Genomic DNA, 23,923 nt, shown 5'->3' on the forward strand with positions numbered 1-23,923 from the left:
TGTCCCAAATAATCCAACAAGAAAAAACAATTTATTCAGGTATGCATCTATCTTTTATAATCCCAAATTCAAATTCAACTACTGCTTTTTTTATTTTGAACAATTCTTTTCAATCTTTTTTCTTTTTCTTGTCTATAAACTGTTAATTGAACAAGAAAAATTAGGATAATGTAATCCATCCCTTTTAAAAAAAAAAAAAAAAAATTCTTTTAATTCTAATAATTTATATCTTTGTACCTAAGAGCATGTTGATAGTATGATGTGTGTATGGTTGCTTCTTAATTATTGCAGAGTCTGAGTTAGAATCAGAGTGGGTTTGTTCACAGAGTTATTTGAACATGAAAAATTAGGATAATGTAATCCAACCCTTTTTTCTTTCTTTCTTTTAATTCTAATGATTTATATCTTTGTACCTAAGTGCATGGTTGCTTCTTCATTGTTGCAGAATCTGATTTAGAATCGGAGTTGGTTTGTTCACTTCCAGAGGAGGAATTAGCTTGTTTTGCAGGTATTTCATTGGTTTACCCTCTTCTTATTTATTTATTTATTTATTTTTGAGTCATTTGAACCATTGATCTATAAAAAATAACTAATGGTTTAATTACTGTTTTTGATGGGATAATTGCCAACTGAATTCTTTCTTTTCTCAGACTTTTTATTTATTTATTTATTTTGGAGACATTGTTTTTGTCAAAAGCAGAACAAAGATTGAGGTCTACCAATGTAGACATTCACAAATCTAGAGATAATATTTATCTAAGTTGTGCATTTGAACAAAACCTTTGGTGCTTTCAATTTTCTTTCTTCTTAATTTGTTTTTATATGTTAGATTTCTAATGGCCAGAGCATCACACAATCATAACTTTTTTGGTTTCCTAGTGATTTTTGGCTCTTCCTCTACCTCCAACAGCCCCTTACAGCCTTTCTTTCATCTCCAAGTATTTCAAAACGAAAAATCCTACACTTAAAACAATAAAAATCTTCCCTCTCATTGTTGTCATGCAATCTGCCAGAAATGGAAAAGTTCTAATTTTTCAATGCATAGTTGCACACTTCATGTACATTATTTTTTAGTTCTTGTATTCATAAGACTTCCATCATGTGTGTAAATAATATTGTGTATCCAAGTACTAGAGAAGGGTCTAATCTGTTTAGTCGTGTACAATTCATTGTTAGATTGGATTGATTTTTTTTATTACATATATTACTGCCAATAAAAATTACTAATTAATTTTTTTATTCCTTCTCATTGTTGTCTTTGCAAAGGTGAGTGGATATGGCAATAACAAACCTCACCCTCAGCAGCATGTGCGGCTGCACTTGGCTTCAAAGCTCAGTGCCACCGCCACCGCCTCTGCCTCGGCTGAGGGCTTGTTGCTATTCTTCTACTCAGCTCTCTGTTCACAAAACCTTGACACACATTCACAGTTCTGGTGTCATAAGCTTGCCTTCGTGCCAATAGGTCTCTCTCTCTCTCTCTCTAATATTATATTTAGGGACTGTTTTGTTGTCTTATACTCTTATTAATGGCTTAGTTACTGTATCTTTTTTCTCCTTTTGGATAGCGCAGAGCTGGCACTGAAAGCTGCACATGCTGCACTTAGTGGTGGCATCTCAGTTGTGAGTCTCTTATTTTTTTATTTTTTTACAAAATTTTCTTTCATCTCTTTCATAAATTGAACTAGAGTCTCATGTCAAGTAAACTGTCTTAATAATTAATGTATCACATGCGTAACAATCACGACTTCTAAGACCCAACTTTTATTATATAAATATTAACTAAGTAAGTGGCTTTTATAATCTTAAAAGTTGATTCAGTTGCATTGTTTTGGACAGTCTAGAAGAACTTATTGCACCCACATTGCTTATCCCTTAATCTATGGATTGTGATTAGTTAGATTCTTGCTGTTACTTAAAGGCCTCTTGGGAAATTTTTGCATTGTTGATTGGGGAAATGTTTGCTTTATGTTAATCATTTTATAAAGAAATACAATGGTAATTTATTCTTATTCTGCAATTAGTTGCGGTAGTCCATGATTATATGAAAGATGGTTTCTGATTTGTTTCTCTTTCTTGATATGTAGCTGGAGATTGTGATGTCTACCCCAGGTGTATTCGAGGTTGTTGAGAATGCAATCTTTTCCAATTCCCCAATGCAATTGGCTTCTTGGGCTTGGGAGTTAATGTGCTTTCTTTCTCTTTTGCATAGGTTCTTCAGCAGCTGGTGCAGGAACATCCTACTACAACCTTAGGAGTAATTCTCTTCATAGCTCCTCTTGAATTTCTAAATATATCATTTATGTTCAAATTGACTGTGCTTGACAAAAATCTTTGCTAAAGTCTATGCTTGTCGGCATGGTTATTTGTGCATGATCTATGGACAAATTTTGTGCTTGTTTGGAAGGACATTAGACTGGTGTTTCTCATTTGTTGGATGTTATATGAAAATGTGAGCTTGATTTATAATGATCCATGATGAGCTAATTAGCTTAATTACTAGTAGCTTAATTACTAGTTTTATGTTCAAATTGACTGTGCTTCACAAAAATCCTTGATAAATTCTATGCTTGTCGGTATAGTTATCTGTGCATGATCTATGGACAAATTATGTGCTTGATTGGAAGGACATTAGACTGGTGTTTCTCATTTGTTGAATGTTATATGAAAATGTGAGCTTGATTTATAATGATCCATGACGAGCTAATTAGCTTAATTACTAGTTTTATGTTCAAATTGACTGTGCTTGACAAAAATCCTTGATAAATTCTATGCTTGTCGGCATAGTTATCTGTGCATGATCTATGGACAAATTATGTGCTTGATTGGAAGGACATTAGACTGGTGTTTCTCATTTGTTGGATGTTATATGAAAATGTGAGCTTGATTTATAATGATCCATGACGAGCTAATTAGCTTAATTACTAGTTTTATGTTCAAATTGACTGTGCTTGACAAAAATCCTTGCTAAATTTTATGCTTGTTGGCATAGTTATCTGTGCATGATCTATGGACAAATTATGTGCTTGTTTGGAAGGACATTAGACTGGTGTTTATCATTTGTTGGATGTTATATGAAAATGTGAGCTTGATTTATAATGATCCATGATGAGCTAATTAGCTTAATTACTAGTTATCTGACAAAATGCTAAACTAAATTGCCCCTTTTAGATATTATCTTTAGGCACATTTCATGTAAATCCAACTAGATGCAATTTTAAGTTCACAATCTGGTTTTTGATGCAAGTGGATGGGTTTGTTTGTTGCTGACATACCATAGATAATTATAAAGAGAGAGCCCAATTTTGATTTACTATCTGTGAAATAAGAATAGGTCATAACTACTTGGAGGACTATCAAAAACTATATTTGTAACAGACTTTGAATGTTTTTACTGTTCCATCTTCAATCAAGAGAAGTCATAGAAAGGTTCCATATATATCTATGCAAGTACTGCTTTGCAAGAGTTTTCTCACTTCTGAAAAATATAAAGTATCCTGCAGATTGGGACTGTTTTAAATGTTGCGGATGCCAAAAATGCAATAAATGCTGGAGCCAAATTTTTAATGAGTCCTGCAATGGTGAAAGTAAGCGTTTTGAATTCTGCAGTCTCATGCGTTTTGAATTATTTTGTCCTTTTTAGTGCTCTTCATGATTCTTGTAACTCTCTATCTTGAATTTAATCCTAAACAAACCTGTTAGATGACATCACTAATACTGCTTCTTCTGTATACTCTAAACATGCTTATTGGCTGTCAGGACATTATGGTTGATGCCCAATGTGGTGAAGTTTTGTACATACCTGGAGTGATGACCCCAACAGAAGTAAGGCCATCTTATAAAACTTAAAACTCTCTTTCATTTCTAAGCCTTATAGCGTTTATAAAAATTTTCTTAACGCACTTGACTTCTTATAATGTTTATCTTGTTGGACACTTCTGTTTCAGAGTTATTTTTTTTCTACTGTTCTTTTTGAGATTTGAAACTTTTGAGTCAGAAACTTAAAACCTGATTGTGATTTACAGATGTTGTCTGCATATGATTCTGGTGCCAAAATTGTCAAGGTAAGTCTTGACATGTTCTATGATGTTTAAGATTGGGCAGTTCATATGGTAGTCACTGTCCAATGCCATATGCACTCCTGACTCCTTTTTTCAAAGGATATTAATGTGAAAGCTCATTATTTATTTGATATCCTCTATCCACCAGTCATTACGGTTGCTAGGTACACAATTATGGTAAATGTCCCCAATCGACCATGAACTTCTTTTAAACATATATCAGTTTCTTTTTGGTTCAAAAATAAAAGTCATCTTTCTAAATGAAATTATATAAAGTTATGCAAGCTAAAACAATAAGTTCTGTAGCTTAGCTTTCTGAGTTAGAATAAGATATCAGTGGAATTTGGATCTAAATTATAGTAAACTTTTTTTCTGAGAGGAATGTGCATCTTCATTTCTCCTGTAACCAACTCTGATTCAAGATTTGTCATTTTAATTGGTTCATCTTGTCTCAAATCTACCCTATCTAAATTTAATCTTTCAGTTTTCTATCTTGTGAATTGATCATGCTTTAGACTTAACCAAAAAAGATCATGCATGCATAGGCTCTGCTTCCTTGAGTTGGCACCTTGGACCTGGTTAGTGTTTTTACCACAGAATTTTAAAAGTATTTCTGTGCCTCGAAATGGTCTTTCTTGTCTTAATTTGCTCTATAAATTTTTTCCAGCCCACATTGTTCTTCTGTACACAATTTCAGAGTGGTGTCTATTTATTTTAGTCTTATAATTAAATTCAACTGTTAATTCACTAGACTAGGCATACTTTGTCTCACAAAGCTTCCATTCAGATAGTTGAGAGTTCCTTACTAATATTGGCATTATGTAGGTTACTTACGCCCCTAAATACTGGCTCATAAGTCATAACTGCATTCTTCTTCGTCAATCTAAAGAATCTTCATAAGATTTGCACAGTGAAGAAACTATGGCTTAGTATATGATTGGTTCTTTCAAACATTTGTGTTCTCTAGTTTCTTCACTAAGAATTCTGGGATTTTATACTGTTTGGATGTCAGAAAATAGTTCATCTATAGATGTACCTTATGGATTTATTTTTCTTCTATTTGGTGGACTAGGTTTATCTTGTCTCTGCACTAGGTGGTAGTCGGTATATTTCTGCACTCAAGAGGCCTTTTCATCACATCTCAATAGTTGCTTCTCAGGGCATAACAATAGGTTAACTTTGTCTCTGTCCTGTATCTCTTAAAGATTCACTACTGTAAATTTTTTGTTCATGCTCAAAAGTAAGAAAGATTCAAAATTCCACCCTTCTGCTATTTATTATCCAAGTATAAGGAAGAGAGATGATTTTGCATCTGGGAATTGTATTCATATCCCTCCATTATCCAAATTGTTCTCATGGCTAAGACATTTATTGGGAGTTCTTTCAAACTTATAAAAAAAAAAAAAAATTTAAATGCGTGTATCAGCCCTTGAAATAAATGAAAATCATGCATAAAATAACATTTTCTTGATTCATGTGTACTTTTCATAGATTGAAATTCAAACTTGTAGTATTCTTGGAACATCTGTTTTTGGAGAACTTAAAGAGACATTATGTTCAGAAATATTTGTTTAAGTTGATATGTTTTATATTCTTATTTTCTGTGTGCAATGTGATGTTATCTGTTTTCTAATCTGATACAGATTCAGTCAGAAAATATATCACCCAAGGAGCATCAGCAGTTGTATTATCTGATGCCATATTTGATAAGGAGGCAATTAGTCAAAATAATTTCAATGAAATATGTCGACTTGCACACTCTGCAGCTTTGCAAGGCAATGAAGCATTAGAATGGTGAGACTTTTGTTGTCTATGGATATTGCTTGGTTTTGTCTCTGCTAGACTGTTATAGCTGTAGCCTTTGTTTGAAGTTGCCAATGCTACTAAAGAGTGAGAAATACTAGACTAAATAAAACGAATGCAATTTGTTCTAAACCTGATATGCTGGATCTAAAAGGTACACTTGTCATGACAAGCCTTTGAAGTCATAACTGCAAACCCACGAAATTGTAGGCAAAATATTTCTTCATCAATGTGTGATATGGATTTTATGTTTGAATATAGACAGAAATTTCATTTTTTTTTTAAATCCAATGCTGAATTGATGACCTACGTGTAAATTAAGAAAAATGTGTGGCATATAATTTCTGAGTAGCAGATTATTGGTTTTGCTAACATTCTACATAAATAGGTCAATTAACATTTTAGTAATCCCAGAGTGGCTTGAAAATCTACCTTAGTTGCCACCAGACTAGGTTTTCACTCATTAATATTCATGTTTCTCCTGCCTAAGTTGACTTTGATAACTTCATATCAGTATTGTGTTAGAAGATGCTTTTGTGCAACTAAATTTAGTTAGTGAAAATTTTATTTTTCATTTTTCATATCTCTTTCTCATGAGCTTCTTTGTGGTCAAGAAACCATGAATTAAAATCCTTTGTTTTCATGGTGCTGCCCTATAAAAAAGATAATTATACCTAAAAATAACTTAAGTCAAAGATATCAATTGATTTTTAGTATAGATAAGATTTAATAAAAATTAGATAAAAAGATAATTGTACCTAAAAATAACTCAGGTCAAAATATCAATTAATTTTTTATTTAGATAAGATTTTTTGACGAGAAGAAAATTTAAAGATATAACTAAAACACATTGAAGCAATAAGCTTGTCAACTTATGGAAACACATTAATCTATATAACTCTCACATCTAACTCACCTTTCCCACCAAATATCTACTGGCCCCAGATTCAAGTGCCAGATATGTGGGCAACGGGACATGCAAAAAGTTTCCATGAAATAATGTGGATTGACTGTTATTTGGTTGGTTGGAAAGTGCATGATAGACCGTTATTTCAGCTACATGATCTGCCTAACAACCTTGATAACTTTGTCTATTTATAGACCAATGAAATACACCACCCAAATTTAGAAATCTCTGCTTTGAAACATCAAAATCTCCTTCCTCAGACATAAAATCTCACAAACAAAAAAGGTCATGATCTCCTTCCTCAGCATCTCTATTTTAGGCAGAACCAGCAAGAATAAACAATTTCTTCAGGTATGCATCTCATCTATCTATCTTTTAATCCCAAATTAAAAATCAACTACTAGTTTTTGATATTTTGGACAACTTTTAAAACTATTCAACTTCGTTTTTTATGCTGAACTGAACCAGTTTAAAACTCTCTTTCTTTCTTTTCGGTCTTTTTTCTTTTCCCTGTCTATAGAATGTTAATTAGACACTCGATTTCTTCACAAAGTTGTTTGAACAAGAAAAATTAAGATAATGTAATCCATCCCTTTTTTCTTTCTTTCTTTCTTTTAATTCTAATGATTCATATCTTTGTACCTAAGTGAATGGTTGCTTCTTAATTGTTGCAGAATCTGATTTAGAATCAGAGTCGGTTTGTTTACTTCCAGAGGACGAACTAATCTTGCAACAACCATTGCAAGATTTAGATTATATTACAGGTATTTCGTTGTTTCACTCTCTTTTATTTATTTTTTTCTTTTTTGGGGTCTATATATTTATTAAGATTAATTTTAAAATTCTCATTTGAACTATTGGTATATAGAAAATAACTAATGATTTAATTTCTGTTTTTGATGGGATAATTGGTGAATGAATTCTTTCTTTTCTCAGAATTTTTTATTTTTATTTTGGAGACTTTGTTTTAGTCAAAAGCAGAACAAAGATTGAGGTCTACCAATGCAGACATTCACAAATCTAGAGATAATATTTATCTGAGTTGTGCATTTCTTATCTCCTAATAATTAAATACTTCTAATTAGATGTTAAACATTTTGAACAAAATCATTGGTGCTTTCAATTTTCTTTCTTCTTTATCTGTTTTTATATGTTAGATTTCTAATGCCCAGAGCATCACACAGTCATTATTTTTTTTGGTTTCCTAGTGATTTTTGGCTTTTCCTCTACCTCCAACAGCCACTTACATCCTTTCTTTCATCTCCAAGCATTTCAAAACAAAAAATCCTACCCTGGTTTTATTCTTCCTTCTCATTATTGTTCTGCAAGAAACGGAAAAGTTCTAATTTTTTAATGCACACTTCATGTACTTTATTTTTTGGTTCTTGTGCTAAAAACAACGGTTCATAACACTTCATTATGTGTGTAAATGATACTGTGTATCCAAGTACTATAGAGTAGAGAATGGGTCAAATCTGTTTAGTTGTTTACAATTCATGGATAGATTGGATTGATTTTTTTTTTTTTAATATATATATTACTGTAAATAAAAATTACGAATTAATTTTTTTTATTACTTGAATACTAAGACTTGAGGATACCTCATTTTGCTTATGTTTCCCCCTTTTGAGGTTTGTCATATTTTGAAAACTTCTCAGTCATTTGACTTCTTATGCAGAACCAAGTGATGCATAACCAACTGAGGCAAAGAACAAGCTTGGGTACAAAATTCGGACCATATTCAAAAACTGCAATTGTGCAACAGGTCAAGATCTCGGTGGTAATCATTTGTTCCCGTCAAAACTTTAATAAGATGCAGGATTTCTTCAAATTATTAAGAGAATTAAAAAGGATAGTTGTTCTATCATTTGTTCTTTTATTCTAATGATTTATTTCTTTTCATCTAAACTTGTGTTAATGAAATGACATATATGGTTGCTTGTTCATAATTGCAGAATACTAGCAAATTTCTTAGAACTTTGAAGGGAGGACTTGACCAGGAATTAGCCTACTAAACTGGTATTTTGGTGGTTAATTTTTTTTTTTTTTTTTTTTGGGGTATGAAAGTTTCCAACATATATCTACTAAATGCTTTTCATGAGAATGATTAAACCAAAATACTCCTCACATGTTTGTGTGTATTCTGGTTTTAAAGTAAAAGAAAGAACAAGAGAATGAGCCTAATCTGTTCATACATGCACTAATTCAAAGATAGTTTGAATTGAATTTTTATCTGTCAATAGAATATAAAATCATAAATTACAAATTAAGTTTTAACTACTTCAGGTATCTTGCTTTATATGCTGAACTGAAAACCAATTTTTGGTTCTTCTTCAGTTTGCTTTTTGAGGTTTTGATATTTTGAAGAACTTCCCAATCATTTGACTTCTCATGCAAAACAAATTAAGGGAAGGGCAAATCTGGCTAAAAATTTGGACCCTATTCAAAACTATATGGCCCTGAAATTAAGGCAAGCACAGTCTTGGACTCATTGCTAATCATCTTTTTTTTTTTTTTTGAATTCCCTTTACACTTTTTTTTTTCCTCAAAACTTTTATTAGATGCATGATTTCTTCAAATTATTAAGGAGAACAAAAAGGGATAATTGTAAAATTTTTCATTTGTTCTTTTATTCTAATTATTTATATCTTGTATTGATGAAATGACATATATGGTTGCTTCTTAATAATTACAGAATCATAGAAAATTTGGTTGAATTTTGAAGGGAGGACATGACCAGGCAACTAACTCTACAGGGAATCAGCTTACTATAAAGGTATTTTTGTGGTTAACTTTTTTGTTTTTTGGGGGGAATATTTGTTTGCTTCCTCAAATATTGGTGTGAAGACTGACTTTTTAAAGTCAGAACAACACAAGATTGATTGAATGAGTCTAATTTTTCGGACATGCACAAATTTTAAGGTAGATTGGATTGAATTTTTATCTGTTAATCAATTAAAAATACTAATTAAGGTTTTACATCTCACTTGAATACCAATTAAGACTTGAGGATAATATCATTTTTCTTTTCATTTTCTATGTCGTTGAAATTTTTTCTATTTCTCTACCTGCTAAAGACACATCCTTTGCTTCTTAACTTCTGGTTGTGCAGTCTCTGTTTGAACATTGGGCAACATTACGCATGTTCTTTTTATAATCACTGGAAAGCAGAGGGGGCGATTAGCATAATGGATGGATAGAGTGTACGAAGTTTTTAGGCCAAAGAGAGGCAGTTTGATTAAATGTCCCAAAGGTGGAGTAATTTGCTGCAAAGTGATGCAGAGGTAAGCAAATTCTTGCATTTTTAATCATTCTTACCATATCATTTTTGTGCCAACTGCCAAAAGATTATATAGGTATTAAATACAATATGCCCCTCACTCATATATCCATTACTGATGGAGTTAAGGCCACACATTTAATAAATTAATGGTTTAATTGGCTGGTTCTATATGTTGATCTCACCAATGGAGGGGTGGATTGTATGCAGTCCTACTCTTTAGCACTTGCCCTTGAGTATAGTATGTTCTAATACTAAATGACATGCATTTTCTTACAGAAATGAGTGGAGGTTTCCGCTTTTTTATTAATTTTGTATAGAAATTATTGTTTGAAGGTAGTTTCTTTTGTAATTATAACCAGAAATGCATGTAGTGTATGCAATTTTGCACTTTAGACTAGTTCTATATGTCAGTCCTTTTCGTGCTTTGGAAGCAAAAATTTCAAAGGAAGGACGCTAGAGTGATAGGGGCCCTCCTTTTTCATGTTTTTTTGTCAACCCAACTCAAGGATGCAGTTGGTAAAAAGGAAATTGTTGAAAATGATCCCAAGGACTTTTATGTTTGCCTTAACATCTTACATATAGGAGTGGGTGGGAATAATCTAGTGTTTTTCAGTGATGCAAAAAGTGTTATCCAAAGTCAATGTCTCAGTTTTTTTACAAGGATAATTCAAAAAATTCTGGCTTAAAATTTTACATGTTCTCACTAGTAGGAAAAACATAATTTAAGATACCTCAGATTTTCTCAATTTTCCTATAAGGAATATTCACTGAATGAGATATATTTGTATATTTTAGCACCAAGTAACTCATACACTAACCAATAAGGCAATAACTCATTTTCATGCCAAGGTATTTGGTAGAGAGCAACTTCAACATCTACTGCAATGCAAATTTGTTCACATTTGATATTGTTCTAGTCCAATGCTTTCTTAGAGTAATCCACAACCTCACCTCCGTTAAATCCTTGTAATTTCAGATGGCCTAGTTTGATATCGCTACTTGAAAGGAATATAGCTACCTCATTCTCTCACCACTTTAATGAGATTGTGAATTACCAATTGTTCAAGTTATTAGAAAGATGCAAGGGTGGAACAAGTTTTAATTGGCCTAAGATAGCTCAAATTCTATATTCTGGAGGAAGAAAATGGAAACTATATGATGGGAGTTAGATTAACATCTTTTTTCTCGAAGAAATATGCATATGCTTCTATTGGTATGTACCAATTAAGCTGCATCCTTCACAAGCTACCAAATATCGTCATCATCATGATGCTCCTTGTTTTGTACTTTTTCTTTATTCATATCTTTATGGTGGTTTGGTTTATTTTAAAATAATTTCTAACAACATTAATTTCCTCTGTAGAATGAATTGTGACTGTAAACTATATGGCTCAAGTATCGATGCTAATAAAATCATATGCACATTACAATCCTACAAGTTTGTGATACATATTGCATTTCACAACTGATTTTCACTCTCTTTCATTGTATTTTTATTCTGCATCTAATATTTGCTAGTTCTTATTTGTTTGTTTTCTTCAAAACTATATCTCATACTTAGTTGACAGGCTTTTGTAGTTGGTTTTTATTTTAAGCAATATATAGACCAAGTGATATCAAGCACTTCTTGACCTTGTGTTACAATTGCTCAAGAGGGTAAATCCTGACTACCATGTATGGGAGAATAGCTTGGAGCCAATTTATAATGTTAGAATTATGGCTAAATGATTAAATCACCATTTCCTAACAGATTAAATTTTTGAGACAATCAGCATTTGAACAATCTATATAAGCTGTCGTTAATATTTTACTAGAAAAATGTCACAAATTATCACCTTGTACGTAGCATGTGACAAGATATCACAGAACAACTCCCTTTTTTTTTCTATAGCCTAGTGTGCATCAAAAGCACCAATATGCTTTAGTTTAAAGTCACAAAATTTTATGGACAACTTTAACTTCATGCTTCTTTTGATTACTGAGGAAGAGTAAAAACAGAAAAATAAATGAATAAATAAAAAATAGTTTTGACATCAATGGATTAGTAGCCACCCCTTTTGCTGCACAGGTTCTTAAATCCTTCAATCTCAGCCTCGTATATTAGTGAGCCACCTATATTGATTAGTTCTCTCTTTTCATTTCAAGAGCTTTCAATGTCATTGAATTTCTAAATTATGCTTTTATAAAAATCAGAGGAGAGTGTGGCATTGAAACCAAAAGATTTTAGAGACGGTTCTACACAAATTAAGCATCATCTTTCAATAAACTGAGTGATACGCCTCTCACCTTCTTTTCTTATTTTTATATTATATTTATGATAATTTTTGTAACAAACAGTTTCAATTTCAGAATATTTATTGCAACATGTCACATGTATCTGTCCTTTTGTAGAGACAGCTTGGTCTATGAACTTTTAATTTTTATAGCAATAATAATTTTTAACAGGTCGTGAATTTTTAATTTTGTTGCTTTGCTTTTTGTGCAGTCTGGAGGTTCATGTATGTGTACAAGTAGGTGATTAAGTAGGTGACTAAACCCATTTCAACTTACATTAAAAAATATGTGACATACCTGTGAATGACTTACAAATTTTAGTATTTGTTTTTAGGTTGACAACTTCAGGTGCAGGGCAAAATTGTATCATTTTGAGACTTCCACAACAAATATTAGTCATCCTTGAAGTAGTATTTCAAGTCTTCTTAAGGCTGCTTAGGGTACCACAGTACTTCAATCAATGGGCATGTGAGACTGGCAAACACTTACATGAACTAAGCTTGTATGCACATGCAATGGATTACTGTTTATGCAGATGCTATGCGTGTCTGTTTCATGATATAGTATCATTTTCCAAATCATATTATTTCTCTTTTGCAGTTTGGTGGAGGTCACTGTATCGGTGAGTCTTTGAAGTGTGAAGTGTGAAAATGATCCATTCCTTTTGAGTATTTTACAGAAAAGGGAAAACACCAATTCTCTGGGAAGAGACTATAATTTGGGAGAGAATGATTATATCCCTGGTTGACTTCCATTCAGATAAAGTACCATTTTTCATAACCTGAATTCTCCTATTAATTTTGTTCTTATTGGACAATCTTGGGATCTCCCTCATAAGTGATAAAGCTGCTTGGTGAAATTATTTATCAAGGAAGATTCGGCCACCAAAGCTTTGTCCTACCATGTGCTCTTTACAAGCTAGTTTTCAGAAGCCATGAGAACATGCATTTGGATTAAAATAAAAGCTGGTATGGTACTTTCATATTCCTCACAACTATTGAAATTAAATTCAACTATAAGAAATAGAACTCTGGAAGAGCTCAACTTCCATCCCCTGCCCTCTGCTGGTGGGGTTTATATTGATGAGAATTCTTATGTTCTAGGGTCATATGAATTTTTCCTTGCATTTAGTCAGGATATTATGCCCTTGCGAAATTTTTGATTCTTACCACTTGAAGTATGAGTGAATGCCTTCAAAATTTTTGAAGGGTAGGTTTTCTTGTATGGTTTTAAATGATTTACTTAAGGTCAACCTTGTGTACACTTATTTATTCTTATATTCACAATTTTTTTGGCCCTAGAGCTTAATATTCACAAATTTTACAATATTTTAAAGCTTGATATAATCCATGATAGTTCTTCTGATGAAGTTCTGCCTGCTAGCTAGGCTTATAGTATTTTTAAATAACAGATACATTGTCTTTAGAGCAAAATTTACTCTTTTTATTATTGTTTTTCAGATTCAAGCAGTTCTGTTTCATACTTCCTTGAAGAAGGCAGGAAAATTTCATAAATGCAAAACTGAAATGTCAAATGTGTATTTCTGTTTAACATCAATATCTAATGAGAAGAGGGAAAACACCATAGTACAATATCCTCCTTTAATTTGATAGGATAATGTCATTTTTCTTTTCATTTTCTGTGACGTTGAAATTTTGTCTATTTCTCTACCTCCTAAAGATAGCCTTTGCTTCTTAACTTTTGCTTGTGCAGTCTCTGTTCGAACATTGGGCAACATCACACATGTTCTCTTTTATAATCACTGGAAAGCAAAGGGGGCTATCCACGTAATGGATGGATAGAGTGTATGGAAATTTTAGGCCAAGGGAGCTAAAAGGGATAAGGATGGTTGAGCTGTGAAGGGTAAGCGAGGCAGTTTGATTAAATTTCCTAAAGGTGATGCAGAGGTGAGCAAATTCTAGCCTTTTAATTATTCCTATCATATTATTTTTGTGCCAACTGCCAAAAGATTATATAGGTATCAATATTAGCATTCTATGATAGGTCATTTAGATGGTGAATTAAATACAATATGCCCCACACTCATGAATTCGTTTCTGATGGAGGTAATGCAACACATTTAATAAATTAATGGTTTAATTAGCTGATTCCATATGTTGATCTCACCTATTAAGGGGTGGCTTGTATGCAGTCCTACACTTTAGCTGTTGCCCTTGAGTATAATCTTTTCTAATACTAAATGACATGCATTTTCTTACAAAAATGAGTGGAAGTTGTTCCTTAATTTAATTGCCTTACTTTAGGTCAACTTTGTGTATAGTTCTTTATTCTTATGTTCACAATTTTTTTTCCCTATATTTTTGGCCTTAGAGCTTTATATTCACAAGTTTTACATATTTTAAAGCTTAATATAATCTATGATAATTCTTCTGGTAAAGTTCTACCTGCTGGCTAGGCTTATAGTATTTTTAAATTGCTGATACTTTGTCTTTAGAGCAAAATTTACTCTTTTTATTATTATTATTTTTCAAATTCAAGTGGTTCTGTTTCATACTTCCTTGAAGAAGGCAGGAAAATTCATTAGTACAACGCAGAAATGTTAAATTTGTATTTCCGTTTAACAATAATATCTAATGAGAAGAGCAAAAACACCATAATACAACTTCCTCCTTTTACTTTCCTCTCTCTACTCTACTACTCCCTTTGTTATTTAATTGTGTTTAATGGTTCACTCCTTTTCCCTTCTTGCTTGTCTCACCCCCTGACCTTACTCTCATGAACTTACCATTAATTTTTCTTAAGCAGGAGCTTCATCCTTTGCATATATGTTTACTGGAGTTATTCACTTATTAGAATGGTTTTGTTTAACTGCTTTTATTTTGTTCAGCATAGCCATAGATTATCTCATGCTTTTCTTATTGATTTATTTCTTTTTCTTCCTTGTTGATGACTGTGGCATTATGTTTTGTAGTTAAGATGGTAGGAGCCTCTATCCTCAGTTTGCAAATAGAGGTAAGTTGTAGATTTTTGAGCAAAATGATGAAATTCTATGGAAATTAATCAATATTTAATATGATATTTTATGTTCGTACTGCGCAATGTCATTTTAGTAACTAGTAAATACTAATAACTAATGGCTTGTGTAGTTTATGCAATGTAATAATATATAATTTGGCTGAATAATTTCCTCCTTTTCTCAAATTTTGTTTTGAGAATTTGTCTAAGTCAAAAGCATAAATGATTTTGAGTCTAGTGTATCTAAACATGCATAATTCCAAGGTCAATGATATAATAATAATAAAAAATCTCCATCCAAATTGCATTTCTTGTCTCTTAATTTTATATATATAAACCACTCAGATTTTTAGGTATCAATCATTTTTCTTACCTTTCCACCCACGTTTTGTTTTATAAGTCAGGCTGCTAATGCTTAAACCACCTGACTTTTGGTTCTTCTTAATTGCAAGTTTTTTTTTTTTTTTAATTTGCTTGGATCTTGCTACGCCTTCTATTGCTGGAGCCTATTCCTCATATCCATATATTTCGAAGGTAAAAGATTTCCATCAGTTGATTGTGATATGCTTCTTATTGTTGTCCTGCCAAAACAAAATTCTTTCTTTTGGTACACACATAATACTTTATTTACTTCCTCACATGTTGAATCGTTGATGTGAAGACTGACTTTGAAGTCAAAGAAGAATGAGAGAATGACTGAATGAGTCTAATTTGTTCATTATTGCACAAATTCAAGGGTAGATTGGATTGAATTTTTATCTATTACTCAATTGAAAATTGCCACTTAAGGTTTTTCTTTTTGCTTGAATACCAATTAAGATTAGAGGATACTGTTATTTTTCTTACTTCTTTTTTATAATAGGTTGTTGTGCTCAAAACAAAACCCAAGATTAAGAAATTTTGGTTTTTCCAATGGTTGGTAATTTGGCACTTTCTCTCTCTGCTAAAACCGTGGCCGTGGCTTCTTGAATTTTGGCTATGGAATCCCTGTGTGAACATGAGGCAGCAAAAACATGTGTAGGAGGGAAAGAACATAAGAGTGGAATCCAATTGCATATTTAACTTCTCAATCATTTGACTTCTCACACAGAACAAATCAGGGAAGCTACAAACCTGGCTAATTTTGGCCCTGAAATTGTGTAACAAGTAGCAGACTCGTTGGTCATCATCTTCTCTCTCTTAAAAAAAATTCGGTAAATCTCTTTATGTTTTGTATCCTTTCTATATGTTCAAAGGCTTGTTGTTGCATATATAACATCTTCCCATATATGGTGAAGAAAAGATAGCATTTATATCTTTGTACCTACATTTGACTTTATGTTATGAGGTGATGTACTTGGTTGCTTCGCTGCCCATCGCAGAAACAGAGAAAAACTTTTACCACTTGAGGGGAGTATCTTCCATGCAAACTAACATTGCAGGAGTCTTATTAAATGGATTCTATTTGGTCAATTATTTTCTTTATATATAAGCTTAAAACATGTTCTTAAGTATACTAGAAATTGATTTCCACAATGTCATTGGGTAATTGGTAAACAACTAATGAATTAAGTAGTTTATGGGTTGAGACAACAAGGCTGAATAATTTTTTCTTTTTCCAAATGTTTCTGGAGAATTCATTTAAGTCAAAAGCATAAAATCAAATAGAGTCTAGTAGGTTTATTTAGTCTAGTGTGTCCAGACATGCACAAGTCCAATGGTAAATTATCTAACAGATTTCAGAATACCCTCATGTTCTTAATTCTTTATGTTTTATTTTATGGTGGGTTATTAATGCTCAAAGCAGCATCCAAGCTTAGGAACTTTTCATTTTCTGTGGTTGGTGTTTTGTCTATTTGTCTACCTCCTAAAGCCCCTTTGGTTCTTAACCTTTTGTTGTGCAGACTCTATTTGAATATTGGGCAACATTGCTAATTTTCTTTTCTCTAATCACTATGAAGAACTAGCATGCTGGCCCCAGACCCGAGTATGGGGGATAGAGTACATGAAAATTTTAAGCCATAAAGAGGTAGAACGAGTAAGGATGGTTGAGACATGACAGGTAAGAGAAGCAGTTTGATTAAATATCCCAAAGATGGAGTAATTCACTACAAAGCAATGCGGAGGTAAGCAAATTCTAGCCTTTGCACTATTCTTACCTTATCATTTTTGCCAAAAGATTATATAGGAGCCAATGTGAAAATTCTTCTTGTAGATCATTTAGAATGGTGAATTGTACATTGTGCCACACATTTAATAAAATAATGGTTTAATTGGCTGATTCTATATGTTTTTGGGTTTTTGAATATATCAAAGGGTTGTTATCTTGTACTGATCTCACCAAGGGAGGGGTATCTTTGGGGTATCTTATACAGTCCTACTCTTTAGAACTTGCCCTCAAGTATACTCTTTTCTAATACTAAAAGACATGCATTTCTTACAAAAATGAGCGGAAGGTGTTTCTAATTTTTGATAGTTTTTTAAAGATGTTTTTTGAATTGAAGGTAGTATCGTTTGTAATTATATTTAGAGATGCATATTGTGTGGCAATTACGCATTTTAGACATGTTTTGTATGTCAGCCTTTTTTGTGATCTGAAAGCTTAAATTAAGGACCACTATATGATTAATCAATCAATTCAAAGGAAAGGGCACTAGTGCCATCAGATTAACATATATATACATATGATTTTGTAGTTTACTAATTAAGCTGCACCCTTCACAAGCTATCAAATGTAATTTTGTTCCTTTTTTTTCCCCTTTCTCTATTTATCTCTTTAAGGTTTTCTTTTTTAATATTTATAATAAAATTCTGTAGTATATTTGTAGAATGGATTGCAACACTAAACTATAGGTCTTAAGTATTGATGCTATTCATCATGTGCATACTATAGTCCTACAACAAGGCGGTGATATATATTCCATTTCACAACTGGTTTGCACTCTCTTCTATTGCACTTTTATTTTGCATCTGATATCTCCATGTCCTTTTATTTGCTTCTTTTCTTCAGAACTGTATCTCATACTTCGTTGACAGGCGTTTGCATTTGGTTTCTGTATCAAGTAATATATAGACCAAGTGATATCTGGCACTTCTTGACCTTGAGTTACATTTTTTCAAGAGGGTGAATCCTGAGTACAATTCATAGGGAAATAGCTTGGAGCTATTATCCATGTAAGCTATCATTAATATTTTACTGAAAAAAGGGTCGCTAATTATCATCTTGTATGTAGTCCGTGAGAAAATTTCACAGAATAACTTCAGTTTTTTTTTTTTTTTCCTCAATTTTGTTTTCTATAGCTTAGTGCGCATCAAAAGAACAAATATGCTTTAGAGTTTAAAGTTGCAAAATTCTAGGGACTGTGTAACTTTATGCTTCATTCGATTGGCAAAAAAGAGCAAGAGCAGCAAAAAATGTTTTGACATCTTTTGGTATTTGGTAGAAAAAACTACTTGATTTGGCTTAATACAATTTTTCTTTAATAAGTAAACATTTTGTTAAAAAGGCACAAAATGGGGGCACAACCCTAGTACACCGGATCTATACAAGAGATTTAATTTGCTTAATTTAATGATTTAGCTCAAATCATATGGGAATTTTGTTTTTCTAAAAAATGTGTGATGAATACTTTGCCAATTTTTCTTACTCCAACTAGCAGAAACATGAATTAAGGAGGGGAAACGGATCATAAGATTGCTGGTGCCCCAAATATTCTAACCAGGTCCAGAAGGATCTCACCCCATTAGCTACACAGGTTCTTGAATCCTTCGACCTCTGACTTATATATTATTGAACCACATCTTGATCAGTTGTGCACTCTTTTTCTTTGTTCTCTTTCAAGAGCATCCCATTTTATTGAATTTCTAAATTATTTGTTTCTGTATATAAAACAGAGGATTGTGGCATTGAAACCAAAAGGATTTTCAAAGATGGTTCTACAAAAATCAAGCATCATTTTTCAATAGATTGAGTAATATGTCTCTCACTTCCTTAATTTAGTTTCATATTTGTGTTCATTTTTATAACTGTTTTGTCTTTTCAAAAATTTGCTTGCAAAATTTTTTTGTAACAGTAATATTTTTTAACTGATGAATTCTTAATTTTGTAGTTTTCTCTTTTTGTGCTGTCTGGAGCTCATTGTTGTGTACAAGTAGGTGACTTAACCCATTTAATCTTACATATAAAAGAATGAGTGTGTGACATAATCTGCAAAAGTCATACAAATTTTTATATTGGTTTTTCAGTTGACAATTTCAAGTGCAGGGCAAAATTGTGCATGCTCCATTGATGGCTTTTGAGACTTCCACAACTAAGAACCTCTTCAGTAAGTGCTGTTATCTCTACATTAGCATCATTTTAGTCATCCTTGAAGTTGTCTTTCAATTCTTCTTAAGGCTGCTTAGTATGGTACAATATTCCAAGCCATGGGTAATTGCATATATGAGAGTCACAAACACTTACATTAACCTGAAACTTTTATACACATGCAATGAATTCCCTTTTGTGCAGATGCTAGGTGTATGTTTCATGTTCTAGTATTAGATCCCCAATAATATTCATTCTCTTTTGCAGTGTGGATGGAGGTCACTGTGTCATCTTTGAAGTAAGTGTGAAGTGTGAAGATGATCCATTTCTGTGTATTTTAGAGAAAAGGGAAAAGGAGCATTTTCCATAAGGGACTAGAATTAGGGAGAGAAAGATTACGTCCCTCGTTGACTCCCATTCGGATGAAATTCCTTATTTTTTTTGCCTAAATTTTCCTATTAATTTTTGTTCTTATTGGAAAATCTTGGGATCTCCCTCATAGGCAATAAAACCACTCGGTGAAGTTACTTATCAAGGAAGATTTGGTGACCGGAGCTTTGTCCTACCATATGTTCTTTACAAGCAAGTTTTCAGAAGGTATGAGAACATGCATTTGGATTAAAATAGAAGGTGGTATGGTACTTTCATATTCCTCAAAACAATTGAAATTCAATTCAGCTTTATGAAATAAAACTCTAAAAGAGCTCAACTTCCCTCCCCTGCCCCCTACTGGTAGGGGTTATGTTGATGAAAATTATTATGTTCCCTGCATTTAGTCAGGATGTTATGCCCTTCCTAGATTTTAGATTCTTACCACTTGAAGTATGAGTGAGTGCCTTCAAAATTTCTGAAGGGTAGGTTGTCCATTGTCTCATATATGGTTTTAACTGCTTGACTGAAGGTCAACTTTGTGAATAGTTTTCACAGTTTATTTTTTACATATTTTTTTTGGCCCTAGAGCTTGATATTCACAAATTTTACACATTTTAAAGCTTGATTTAATCCATGATATTCTTCTGGTAAAGTTCTACCTGCTACTGCTAGCTAGGTTTGTAGTATTTTTATTTTTTAAATCAGACTTTGTCTTTAGAGCAAAATTTACTCTTTTTTTAATATCACTTTTCAGATTCAAGTAGTTCTGTTTCATACTTCCTTCAATAAGGTAGGAAAAAAAATTTATAAATGTGTATTTCTGCTCAACAACAATATCTAATGAGAATTGTTTTGTTTAACTGCTCTCATATTGGTCAGCATAGCCATAGATTATCTCATGCTTGTCTTAATGATTTATTTATTTTTCTTCCTTGTTGATGACCACTGCATTCTGTTTTGTAGTTAAGATGGTAAGAACCTTTATCCTCATTTTGCAGAATATTTGCCTCAGTGTCTGGAGCTATTGTTTTGGGTCTAATAGAGAGGCAAATAGGGGTAAGCTGTAAGATTTTTCAGGAAAATGATATGAGTCTATGGAAATTGGTCAATATTTAATATGATATTTTAGCTATTGTTTCCCCTACAGATGACAGTTCCACTAAGCATGCAACCTGACTCGTAACTCCTAATCTGCGAGACTTGAGCCTATATGTTTGTTTGTGGTAAATTTACATTCCTTTTTTTTAATAGTATTTGTCTCACATTCTAGGTGAGAAGTTGCTTTCATGATAACCATATGCGTAGATATGTGAAGACTAACATATTTCTCTATCTCCTTTCTTATTGTTCCTTAGGTATGTCAGCCTGTAGTTCCCTATTGAATTGTTGTCAAATGGTGACTGTACAGCAATAAGCAAAAAAAAGTCTTGAATTAGCTATTACAAAAAAGATGTTTAAGATCACATAATGATGTGGACTGGTCATATTTGCTCCTTTGGAGAAGTATTAGTCATCTTCAACAGTCTTGGTAGAGAAATAAGGACAATTGAGTAGATAGTCATGTCAACCGGAATGCTGAAATCACAATTCTCAACTTGTTGAATACTGTTGCCAACTAGACTATCAAGTATTCGTATTTCGCGTCTTCAAATTTTATGGTTTGGGAGGCCAACTTTATGTGAGCTTTTGGTGGATCAACTTATTGGGTTCCTCTTGCAATAACTAGGGTGCTCTTTGTACTTAATATACAATTTATGTTTGGAGGTTCTTTTCTATATTTATTTATTTTTTCTTAAGGAGATGGAAACTTTGAAAAGAAATTTTACATATCTTGAAACTTATTTGAATCTATGATGTTCCCTCAATGATAACGATAATAATAGACTTTAAACCGTTGAGTTAATTAAAACTCATAGATCACTCATAAACTATAACTTTTTTTGTGGTAAATGAGAGAGGCGAGAGACCAAACAAAAATAAATAAATAAATAAAGAAAACCTAACCCTCAGAGCTCAATGATGTGTCAAATCTTGATTGGGTAAAACTCATGCATGTATGTGTGTCTGGCATGATAATGATACGCATAATCCCAACGTAAAGCTGAGATTAGCATTAATGGTTTTTAAGAAACTGCTTCAAAGACCAATGTCCCATTCAAGAACACACACAGAGGACTTGTTTCTTACAAATTGAAAGTCTTTTGTTTGAATGTATTCTTGGTGGCAAACATATTAAGGTAGAATGGAGATTTCCATAAACCTAGTTTTAAGCCATCAATACAAATAAAATTAATAAAAGTGAACAATCAGACATCTTTGAAGTAAACATTGCAATGCTACCTAATTAAAACGCTAATAATTAAGGAGGAAGAAGTACGACAGGCCGTTTGAGTCAGGTCCCCCATATACGACAAGGTGCTTTAGGTTTATTTTCGTAGTCGTCTAGACTCTAGATGATATTACGGCGTGTCGTTTAGCGTCTAAGGTTATACTCCTTCAATACTTGAAGCTACAAGTCGTTTATGTAAAGTTCACTAATGAACCTACTTAAATTGTATGTCGTTGGAGCTGTTATTCATTAGTCATGACAGTTAAGTTTTTTACTGTTTGTTATGGCAGACTGTTGGGTTGGTTTAGTTTGTTAGATTTCAGTTTTGATTTTGTTGTAACCGTAAGGTATATAATAAAGCAATGCGCCTATCGCATCTTAATTAGTCTTCAGTGAAATCCTTTTTAAGTGAACTACGATTTGATTAAAATATAATATTTCTTTACTTCTTTCTTCTTCTTCTTTTTTCTTTTTTTTTTTTTCCTTTGAATACAGAATATTAGGGTAATTAAATTTTGAGAATCATAATTGAAGTCTCTCAGTTTTGATGTCAATCCTACACTTTTTTTTTCTTCTGTGTAGAAATATTTGGTTCGATATTTTTTTTTCTTTTTAAATATGTGAATTTGTTTGTGATGTGGTGTAATCCTTTTTTGTTTAAATCCTTTTTTAATCTTAGATAATACTATCTCTTTTTCTTTTTTTTTTTCTTTTTTAAGATATTAATTTTTTGAATTTTTTAATATATTAAATTTATTTTTTAAAAATCAAATTTATGTTATATTCTAATGACATGGTAATGACAACCACTAATAGGAAGACCATATTAAATAAATTTGAAAGTTAAAGTACTAAATTGAAAAACAAATTAAATTAAGGATCTGTATGGTTGGTGAATAGAAAAGTATGGGTTATAAAATAGAATATGTATATATTTACTATCATACCCCTATTTAATAACTTTTTTTAATAAATATTTTATAAAGCAAAAAAGAAGTACTGTTTGAATATTTTCTTTTTAAAAATGAAAGTAATAACGTTACCTTAGTTTAGTGGGTGGGGGGAGGGCGTAGATAGTTACCCTAATTTTCTTAAAAGTTTATGATGTTGTGAGAAACCATGACCTCAACCCACCAGGTCCTGCCGGACCTAGCCCACACAAATGGGGGAGATCGTGATTGTTGTCCCTCAAAGTGGGAAGCCCATGTGAAATTTGTTTTCCCCCTAAATCGAGGGTTTCACAATGGAGTCACCAGTTATTTAATTGTAGGAAAAATAAGAAGACCTTATGAAATAATACACATTTTTATTAAATAGCTTTGAATTTGAATTTACATTGAAATAGAAATTTCAAGGCTTTTTGTCCTAAGTACAATCTAAAAAAAGTACATAGCTTTGAATCTAGTTACATTCTAAAATGTAAAATTACACGCATAATTAACTAATCTATAACCTTCGATCTAAGTTCGGAGACTAAGTTACAAGGTGGGAAAGTGTTAGGCATCCACCATACCCAATCAAACTAGTCTTTTAGACTATGGTGGCCACTTACATATTCCATCAAACGTGTCATAAAACAAAGATACAAACATCATATTGGATTTGAATTTTGAAGAGAAAAATAAAATATACCACT

The 23,923-nt window shown here is 32.2% G+C and overlaps 1 pseudogene across 1 annotated transcript; it reads left to right on the top strand.

Annotated features, from left to right (window-relative positions):
* Positions 1–3: 3 nt before the first annotated feature.
* On the top strand, positions 4–21,778 carry LOC115984326 (annotated as a pseudogene). The gene is made up of 33 exons (XR_004090487.1): positions 4–39; positions 446–508; positions 1,267–1,462; positions 1,566–1,620; positions 2,085–2,120; positions 2,210–2,254; positions 3,501–3,584; positions 3,757–3,822; positions 4,023–4,061; positions 5,131–5,230; positions 5,702–5,852; positions 7,443–7,532; positions 8,447–8,548; positions 8,724–8,787; positions 9,464–9,544; positions 9,881–10,052; positions 12,537–12,573; positions 12,660–12,827; positions 12,926–13,293; positions 14,039–14,232; positions 15,258–15,298; positions 15,963–16,038; positions 16,164–17,406; positions 18,109–18,454; positions 18,940–19,035; positions 19,175–19,251; positions 19,390–19,431; positions 19,545–19,605; positions 19,854–19,884; positions 20,089–20,183; positions 20,957–21,014; positions 21,106–21,181; positions 21,314–21,778. The product of XR_004090487.1 is annotated as a KHG/KDPG aldolase-like (transcript).
* Positions 21,779–23,923: the final 2,145 nt, after the last annotated feature.

This window comes from Quercus lobata, chromosome 4 (genome assembly GCF_001633185.2).
Source record: "Quercus lobata isolate SW786 chromosome 4, ValleyOak3.0 Primary Assembly, whole genome shotgun sequence".
In the NCBI taxonomy this organism is placed as follows: Eukaryota; Viridiplantae; Streptophyta; class Magnoliopsida; order Fagales; family Fagaceae; genus Quercus; species Quercus lobata.